Source organism: Cnephaeus nilssonii, assembly GCF_951640355.1.
Source record: "Cnephaeus nilssonii genome assembly, chromosome: 7".
Taxonomy (NCBI): domain Eukaryota; kingdom Metazoa; phylum Chordata; class Mammalia; order Chiroptera; family Vespertilionidae; genus Cnephaeus; species Cnephaeus nilssonii.
Window position 1 is genome coordinate 98,692,226 of NC_137078.1, and position 9,614 is coordinate 98,701,839.

Sequence of the window (9,614 nt, forward strand, 5' to 3'; positions counted from 1 at the left end):
TAAATTGGGCCCAGAGAGCACAGGAGAGGAACCCTCTAACCCCGTGGCCCTAGGCTTTGGCTTCACTGCTGAGGGCCTTTTCTCCAGCTGTAAAATGGGGATCGTCACCTCACTTTAATCCCTGGCCAAAACCCCCAGAAATACGATGGGAGGCAACAGTGGTGAGAACTCTCCCCAAGAGACTCCTGGCTCCCAACGGGGGCAGCAAGAAGCAAAACCAGACTCCCTGCTCTGCCCCGGGTGAGGGTCAGACACACTCCAGGTGCAGTTTGCCAACCAGGGATGACAATCGCATCCATAGAGTGAGAGTGGCCGGGCCACAGGTGACCAGCGTGCCTCTCGGCTTCCCTCTCCTTGCCCGCAGCTGTAACTGTTTCCCTTTTCAATGGCCTAAAAGCATCCGACAGGAACTTAGCAGCCCTGGCTGGGTGGTCCGTTGGTTAGAGCTTAATCCTGAAACACCAAGATACACCAAGGTTGTGGGTTTGGTCCTGTCAGGGCACATGTAAGAATCAGCCAATGAATGCATACATAAGTGGAACAACATGATGTTCCTCTCTCTCTTTCTCTCTCACACATCATTGTTTAAAAACAATTTTTTAAAAAGAGTAACTTAGTAAACTCCAGCGTTTGGATACAAATGACTTGCGTGTTTGCCTGGAGTGGTTACTGATGAGCAGTCATGTACCTCAAAGAAAGTTACGCAAAAAGCCGCCAGGAAAATGAGTTCTGTTCATGCCAAACACAGAGCATTTTTACCTCAGGTGCTCCTATAACTTACACACTGAGCCTCATACGCTCAAATATTTACACACTGAGCCTCATTCGCTCAAATATTCAATCAGCCATTCATGGCTGCAGAGCACGGCTTAAAATATGCCCAGGCTACACCAGCGTTCCCTCATCCGCTACCTTTCCTCCTGGGGCGGGGAATAACGGGGGGGGGGGGGGGAGGAACCGAGGCTTATGATTTTTCCGTAAGTTCTCATTTCTGGCAAAACTTTCAAATTTGAGTGAGCTGATTTTCAGAGCTCTGGGCAGGTTTACTTCTGGAAAACTATTCCTTGTATCGATGCATTGGAAACGCTGGTTGAAAGCCGAGGGCTGATGCCAAAGATGAAGCAGCTCCCAGGAAAAAAGCACTGAGTGCCTCCTCCCATTGAACTGCATTCCAGGGAGCCTGGGAAGGGGCCCGTGGTCCCCGGACTGGCCGCGCCGGGGCCAGGCTGCCGGCTGCAGACCCACCATCAGACAGACCTAAGCCCAGGGGTAGGGCGCGGACCAGTCATTTATTTAGCTGCGAGGGTGCGAGGGGAATTCCGGCAAGCTCTGGCCCCGCCTGCTTCCCGGCGGCTGCAGGCAGGCGGGGGTGGCGAAGGTGACGTCCCAGCAAAATGCCCGGGGGTTTCACCGCCGCGCGGGGCCGGCGGCCGACCCACCGACCTCGGGTTCGGCCCCGCGCGCGCGCAGCCGCCTTCGGGCCAGAAGGCGCGCCGGTGGCCGCAGGAGCCGAGAGAAAGCGGGGGAGGAGCTTACTGCGTCTCGCCCAGCCGAGCCGCTCGGCCGCTGCTCCGGGAACGTCGCGGGGCGCGGGGCGCTGTAGACCCGGCTCAAGCCGGGGCCCCGCGCATCCCTTTCCGCGGGCCGGGCTGCCCGGCAGGTGTGCGTCACGGCCCCGCGCCTGCTGCGCGCTCGGGTTTCGCCACCGGAGCCGGGGCGGCGAGCACGGAGGGCGCGAGGCCACGTTCAGCCCCGCCGCCCTTTCCCTGCCCGGAAGCGCGGAGACCCAGGCGTCCTCGGCGCGCGCGCAGGGGGTCCCCGCGTCAGGGGGCGGGGGGGGGGCAATCCCCGCGGCAGGGGCGCGCGCACGCGCAGTGGGACTGAGCCGGTTGCGCGCGAGGGAGGCGGAGGCGCAGGCGAGGCCACGCCCCCCTGGCCCGGGGTCAGGGGGCGAGAGGGGCGGGGCCTCGGGAAGGATTTCCTAGTTCGCGTGGTCGCGCTGGTCTTCGGAGCGCAATGCCCGGGCAGGTGGCGCGCCCTCCCTCCCGTTCGCAGGAGGGGCCGCCTCTGAGACGCACGGGGGCCGCGGGAAGAGGCTGTGTCCTGGCGGAAGCCCGGGAGCCTGCTCGCTGGCTCCTCCCCAGAATCTGACACGCGCTGTGGGAACAGGGTACCACTGACTCCCCCCCCCCAGGCCTCGCTTTTCTCCATCCGGGCGGTCTGACTGAGTGGCCGGGTTCCTCCCATGTTCAGTATCAGAGGTATTGATTTAGGGGTTGGAGAGCCCGCTGTTCCTATGCCTCCACCAGGCAGCTTTATTCTCTGTTGATACCCGCGTGACCTTGAAGACGGTGACCTGGGACTCAGTTCCTTCACCTGTGCCACGGGGCAGTGAGAGAGCACCTGCCCCAGGGCTCTCAGGCCTGTGACACGTGCCCAGTAAATGGTAGCCTGGCCCTGGGTGGCTTTGTTAGGGAGACAGTGAGTGGGAAGAAGGCCCTGCCCTCTCTGTGGGGCGACGTGTGGGGTACAGTGAGGCAGCCTGGCCAGCTGCCTGGCTCGGCATCCAGCGAATGGTATGTGGGCCTCTATCCGACGCCTCACTGTTATCACGCAGTACCCGCCCCTCGGCCTGCAGCAGCCCTGTGCCCACTTTTCTCCCAGCCCCAGCGTGCTGTGAGTGCGCCCAGCGGGCCCCAGGCATTTCAGAGGCTGCTTCTCAGCAGGCCCCGAGTGACCTTGGGCTAACGAAGGCAGGGACACTGCCACAGTGGCCAGCCGGACCACCCAGGACCACCTCTTGGACATAGATCCCCCTTTCCCACTCCGTTCCTTCTCCAGACCCGCCTTCCTCCCATCCCTGAGACGGGAGAATGCATGGCCATCTCGCTGAAGGACGCTGGACCCCCTGGGAGAGGGGATCTGACCCGAGCGGGGAAACTGGAAGCAGCTTTTATTTCTTGAAGGGTCTGGTGGAGGTAGCCGGTCGGGAACTAGCAGAGGGAACTTGGCAGTGGCCAGCAGGACGAAGTAGGGCCAACAGGCGTAATTACCACACAGGATGTTGGGCAAGAGGGTTCCAGGAAAGCTGGGGAGGCAAGGGGGGCTGGACCCTGGCGTCACCAAGGCCCGAGCCATCTGGGGGCCTGCACTGGGCTGCTGGGACTCAGCAGGGATTTCAGCCATCCTGGGGGGACTCGTGCAGAGGGTCAAGGAGCCAGGTACCCACAGGCTGCCTCCACAACTGGATGTGGGCAGTAGGGTCTGGGCAGGGACCAGCCAAATCGGACTGGGTGATACCAGGACTCCTGGTAGGAGCCCTTCCCATGCTCTGTAACCCTGGGTGCACCATGCACCCGCACAGCTATGTAAACCCGGGCCAAGGCAGGCACAGATGGGAGAAGCCAGGTGCCCAGAGGCAGGTGAGCAGAGGGGACCTTTCCCAGACCCCTCTGCAGCCATCACAAGGATGATCGTCAGGTACCTTGAAGGCATCTTTAAAAATACCCCAAAGCCAATCAGTGGTAACCGGTTTATTAAGAAAATGTATGTTGAGTTGCATGTTGTGGGGTGGGGTCTGAGGAGTGATGGCAGCGAGCCTAGGATGTCACACCTGGTTTCCCGGGAGTGTTTCCACTCCCACACGTCACGGAGGCCTTTCCATTTCTCCGCCCTCCTCGCTCACCTTTCGTGCTTACCTCAGTCTCTCCCCACTCGGCACCTTCTTGTCTGATGATCATTGCTTTGCTTTCTTTCCACCTGCAAACGGTTTGGTCTCATCCAGGTGTGAGAGTACGGCCCCCAAAGCAAACATCTAAAACCTCGTCCCTGGGCCTGATCCCCGGTGTTGTCGACCTGAAGCTTTTCTCATTTCTGTATGCACAGCAGGCACTCCAGGCCACACCACCGGTGACCAGGTGTGCCCGGAACACTGGAGGGAGCCTGAGAGAGGAGATGCCCCCCCCCCCCCCCCCCCCCCGCCGGGACCTGAGCTGGGCCTGTCCAGGAGCGCCCTGGGGCTCTGTCAGCAGGTTTTGTTGTCTTCCTCAATCGCGGGGTAGGCAGAAGTCAGGGTCTCAGGCTGCTTCGCAGACTCAGACACGGACAGTGAGACCCAGGGTGATGAGTGACTCACGAGGATGTCTGTGGAGTTTCTATTTTTGGGCAGCGCTCCCTAGTCAGCCCTGCCCGTTCACTCTTGGCTTTCGGAGGGGGGGGGGGGCACACCGAACAGGTGTCATGGGTTTTCGGCCGTAGTAGATCTTTCCCTCCCCAGGCACGAGAACGCCAGCATTCTGCTTTGTAAAGGATGGCTTCATAGAGTCTCCACGAATAGCTGTGTGTCCGCTCTCTGTTGCTGCCGTAACAACTTGCCACCATTTATTTAGTGGCTTAAACAACACAAACATAGACTCTTCCAGTCCCGTCAGTCAGAAGTCCCAGGTGGGTCTCCATGGGCTGCGTTCCTTCCTCGGGGAGCCCTTCTCTTGCTCAGTTGGGTGCTGGCAGAATTTAGTTCCTTGTGGTTTGGGACCGAGATCCATGCGTCCTTGCTGGCTGTCAGCAGAAGGCCATTCCCAGCGTCCAGGGACACCACATTCCCAGCTTGTGGCCCCCAAGCTCCATCGTCAAAGCCAGCAACAGACCGTCACATGCTTTGACTCTCCCCTTGTCAGAGTCTTTACCTTTAGTCACACCTGCAAAGTCCCGTTTGCCAGGTAAGGCGACGTACGGGTTCCGGACGTTAAAGCCTGGGCGTCTTTAGAGTCATTCTGTGCACCGCAGATCGTACGTTTGCAGATTCTCAAACCCTCTGGATTGTCCAGGACCTTTGTCACATGGTGTTTTTTTAAAAAAATGTTTTTATTGATTTCAGAGAGCAAGGGAGAGGGGAAAAGGGATAAAAACACCAAAAACAACCCAGGCCTGTGCCCTGACCGGGAATCGAACCGTGACCTCCTGGTTCATAGGTCGACGCTCCACCACTGAGCCACACCAGCCGGGCACATGATTTCTTTAATAACAGCTTTACTGAAATATAATTCACATGCGATGCCATTCACCCGGTTAGAGTGTACAATTCGCTGGTTTCTAGTATTGTCATAGAGTTGTGCAGCCACTACCACAGTTGATTTGGTACATTTTTTATCACCCCGTCCACATTAGCAGTCACTCCCCAGGTCCCCCTGAGCCACTGATTTGCTCTCTGTGAATTTGCCTACTCTGGACTTATCATTAAAAAGGAACCATACAGTATGTGGCCTTGTCTACATATAGGTTATATAGACACATCTATGTGTATCTACATAATGTCTTCAAGGGTCATCCATGTTGTAGCATGTACCAGTGCTTCATTCCTTTTCATTGCTAAATAATACTTGACTGTATGGATTCACCACATTTTATTCATCCATTCATTAGTTCACGGACATTTCCATTTTTTTAGCTACCGTAAATAATGCTGCTGTGAACATGTGTGGACGTATGTTTTCATTTGTAGGAGCGGAATTGCTAGGTCATATGATTATTCTATGTTTATTTTTTTAAGAAACTGCCACACTTGTTCACAGCAACTGCGCCACTCTACATTCCCACCAACAATCTACCAGAGGTTCTATTTCCCCACATCCTCGCCAGCACTTGCTGTCATCTGACTTTTTCATTCTAGCCACCCTCACGGTGTGAAGTGGGATCTAACTGTAGTTTTGCTGTGCATTTATCTGGTGATGTTGAGCATCCTTTTATGCCTTATTGGCCATGTGTATGTCTTCTTTGGAGAAATCAAGTCAGAGTCTTGGTCCACTTTTCAGTTGGGTTGTCTTTTTATTATCGAGTTGTTAGAATTCCTTATATATTCTAGATGCAAGTCCCTTCCTGGATATATGTATGATTTGCAAAGATTTTCTCCTGCTCTGTGAGTTGTCTTTCCACTGTCTCAATGGCGTCCTTTGAGGCATATGAGTCTTTAATTCTATTGATGTGCAACTTATCTCTTTTTCCTTTTGTTGCTTGTGCTTTTGGTGTCATATCTACAAAGGTTTTGCTGAATCCAATGTCATGAAAATTGACGCTTGAATTTTCTTATGAGCGTTCAATAGGTGCCGGGGTTCTTGTCCCAGCCTTACAAAGGGCTCAGCATTCTGGAGAAAGGGGCTGCACATTGATTAAAGAGTCCGGAGATGAAAGATAATTTTGAAAGGCATTGGGGGTCAGAGGATCTTCAGCTGAAGGAGCTAAAAGACTCTTACCTTGACCAAGGACCCGTGCTTTTATTCAACACAATTTGTCCTAAGGCAAGATGGACATATACACTTCAAAGGGTAGGGTATTAAAGGGTAGAGTACAAAAGCATTATCAGTTTGGAGAATAGCCTACAGCTGTTCAGGTGTTTGACCAACAGAGGCAATAAAATGCCCTGAGCTGTCTGGCAGTTAACAATCCTATTCAGGTTTGGGGGAAGTGCCATTTAGCCGTTTCCAACAGGTAAATTACATATGTGGCTCACCCTTGTTGAACCACCCAAGCTTCACCAACCTTTTGATGAAACTCTTGTAATTATTGCATGCTGGAATTGGTTCCCGGCAAATAGGTTTAGCTTTTACACTTAGACTTTTAATCCATTTTTGGTTAGTTTTTATATATGAAGGGAGAGGTAGTGGGTTCAAGTTCATTCCCTTGCACACAGGTATCCAGTTGTCCCAGGATGCTTTGTATGAGCTCCAGGAGCATCTCCTTGGATAGCTACACCACACTGACGTGACCACAGTCCCTACCGGGTCCAGTGAGGCAGGCCCTGGCTGACCGCTGTCTGGCAAATGATAGACCCTCCACAAGTGCTTGTCAGATGAAAGTGAGGCAAGGTGGGGAGCCAGAGCCACCGAGATCGGGTGCCGGATCCCCTTTGCTCTGCACATGGCTGAGTGACTCTGGGAACTGGAGTGGCCACTGGGCCCCAGTCTGAAGAGGTGCCCCAGTGCCCTTGGGGGAAAGGGAAATGCTACTGCTGCCTGAGCCAGACCTCAGGGCGGGAAATCCCAAATTCTGCTTTGAGGCTGCCTGGGGTGTGTGTGTAGGTTGAGGGGGGGGGGGGGTAAGGGGGGAGGTGTCAAGGGGAAAAAAGAGAAGACTGGGGAGCAGCTGGCCCAGATGTGGACCAGGACAGGGGACCTTGAGTAACAAAGCAAGGGGCACCTGTACTCAAGGTCAGCATTTCTTGTTTTAAGCTTTCAGAGGCAAAAGCAGGGGAAGGCTCTTGGCTGGCAGATGAAATGAAAAGATAAAGCGCTGGCAGCCACCCCAGACGTCTCTGCACCAGCAACGCTGCATTGCACCCTGCGGGCCAAGCGGAGGTGCGGCCGGGGACAGCCCAGCTGTGGAGCAGGCGACCGATGAGCCTGGGGTCTGGGGAAGGACCGGGCACGCTCGCTCGCAGGGGAAATGCGATGGTCAGCAGGACCTCACGAGACAGAGGCGCTTCCCGTCAGCTGGGCCAGGAAGCAGGACGGTCTGCCTTTCCCGGCCCTGGCACTGCGGCGGCCTGGCCCCGGGCCAGGAGTGTGGGAGCCTCTGCTGAGCCGGTCACTCCCTAGCGGCTGCAGGGCCACGGCCTGGGACAACTCAGCACCCCTCAGCTCCTTCCACCCCTCCCCTGTCCGGTCCTGGAAGTACAGGTAAGGCCCCCGCATGAATCTGTCCAGTGCTACACCCCAGGCTGTGTAGACTTGGGGGACACAGTGTGAATAAGGCCCCTGTTCTCAAGGACCTTATGCTTGACTCCAAGTGGGGATGTGGGGGGGGGGGGGGGGCGCGCGGGGAGACGGACAATAAACAAGTAAAGAACATGGCAGGGTGACAAGTGTGGTGAAGAAAATACAACAGGAACATGGAATGGGATGTCTGACCGCCTAGCTGAGGAAGCCCACTCCGAGAGGTGACCTTTGACTGAGAGGAGAGGGGGAGAGGCCGGTCCTGCACAGCTGGGGACAGTGTTCCAGGCAGAGAGAATGGCGTGTGCAAAGGCCTGAGGCAGGAGCTCGCCTGGCGGCTCTGAAGAACTGAAAGGAAGCCATGTGGCCGGGATACTGAGCAAGAGGTAGGAGCCGGGCGCACAGGCTCCGAGGCCATGGAGCAACGTGGGTTTTCTTCTCAGGTGTAGTGGAGGCCTCTGGAGGATATTAAATAATTGTTTTCATTTGGAAAAAGTCCCCGGTCCCTGGGCCTCGGGCCCCAAGGAGAGCACACTGAGGGGGCGGGAAGTTTTCAAAGGGTCCAGACAGGCAAGAGACTCAACTCCGGGGTGTTTGGAAAGGTGTGATCATTCCGGTGTGGCAAGGCCAGCTGATCGGGAGGTGACTGCCATTGGGAAGATGGTTTGTTACAGTCCCCAAGAGGAGGGGGCAGGCCATGTCACCCGCACGGCCACATGGGGCAGGACCAGGGTTGGTCCGAAGGCAGAGGGAGCAGGGGAACGCGGGCAAGAGCCTGCATTGCGGTTTCTGTGGGAACACGGGGTGAGCAGGCTCAGGCCCAGCCAGTGTGAATAGTTTCATTGGTTTGGGGACTTAAGGGCTGCCCTTGGTTGTCTGGTACCTGCCCTGGGTGATCAGGGCAGGGGACAGCGGTCCTGGGTGTGAGCGCCCCCTGGAGGAGGACGTTGGAGGTGTGGGCTTCCTATGGGTTGGTTTGTAAGTGAAATGTGCCCTCCAGGGTGAATCATTTACTATTTCTAGGAATTGGCTGGCCTTGAGGGGGGGCACCTCCTTCAGGGTCAGCCAGGCCCCGATGCCAAAGCCTCAGAAACTCACAGTTAACACACAGGAGGCACCTGTATTCCGCAGAGAGAGGCTCAAGGAAGGAAATTGACAGGGTTTGCTGATATGTTAGATGTAGTGACGAGGGAAGAGGAAGAATCAAAGATACTGTCTGGGCTTTCGGCTTAAGCAAGTGGGGCCCCTCACTCTCAAAGCGAGTCTTTGGGGCCACGTAGCTGCCCACAGGGAGTGTAGACCAGTGGTCGGCAAACCGCGGCTCGCGAGCCACATGCTGCTCTTTGGCCCCTTGAGTGTTCTAACGCCACTGCTTCAAAATAGACTCGCCCAGGCTGAAAACCGACGTCTGCGCATGGGCCACGAAGTTTCCATCGCACTGTACGTGCGCACCCACACGTGGTATTTTGTGGAAGAGCCACACTCAAGGGGCCAAAGAGCCGCATGTGGCTCGCGAGCCGCGGTCTGCCGACCACTGGTGTAGACTGTCGTGGGAGAGCCTGGCTTCAAGCAGGGAAAGCTGGCCACTTCAAGTAGGGAAAGCTAGTCAGCGCACTGTACATGTGCGCCCGCACGTGGTATTTTGTGGAAGAGCCACACCCAAGGGGCCAAAGAGCCGCATGTGGCTTGCGAGCCGCGGTTTGCCGCCCACTGGTCTAGGAGCTTGTGCATCTCAGCTTTCTGACCCTTGCAGTGGCCACACTGTTCTGGCCAATGAACTGCTTCTGGGTGTGACTGACAGCTAAGCAGCTTCCCTTTGCTCCTTTCCAGTTATTAATTAATAACCGTGCTATTGGAATGGTATCAGTGTGTCCCATGTGTACTTTCATTCATCTCAAACTGTGATTT

At 55.8% G+C, this 9,614-nt stretch overlaps 1 protein-coding gene across 1 annotated transcript in view; it reads right to left on the reverse strand.

Annotated features, from left to right (window-relative positions):
- H6PD (hexose-6-phosphate dehydrogenase/glucose 1-dehydrogenase) overlaps positions 1-1,860 on the reverse strand; it is a 29,035-nt gene extending 27,175 nt beyond the window's left edge. Inside the window, exon 1 of the mRNA XM_079777456.1 lies at positions 1,537-1,860. The gene's annotated coding sequence lies outside the window, so the exon portion shown is untranslated. The remainder of the gene's footprint in view (positions 1-1,536) is intronic.
- Positions 1,861-9,614: the final 7,754 nt, after the last annotated feature.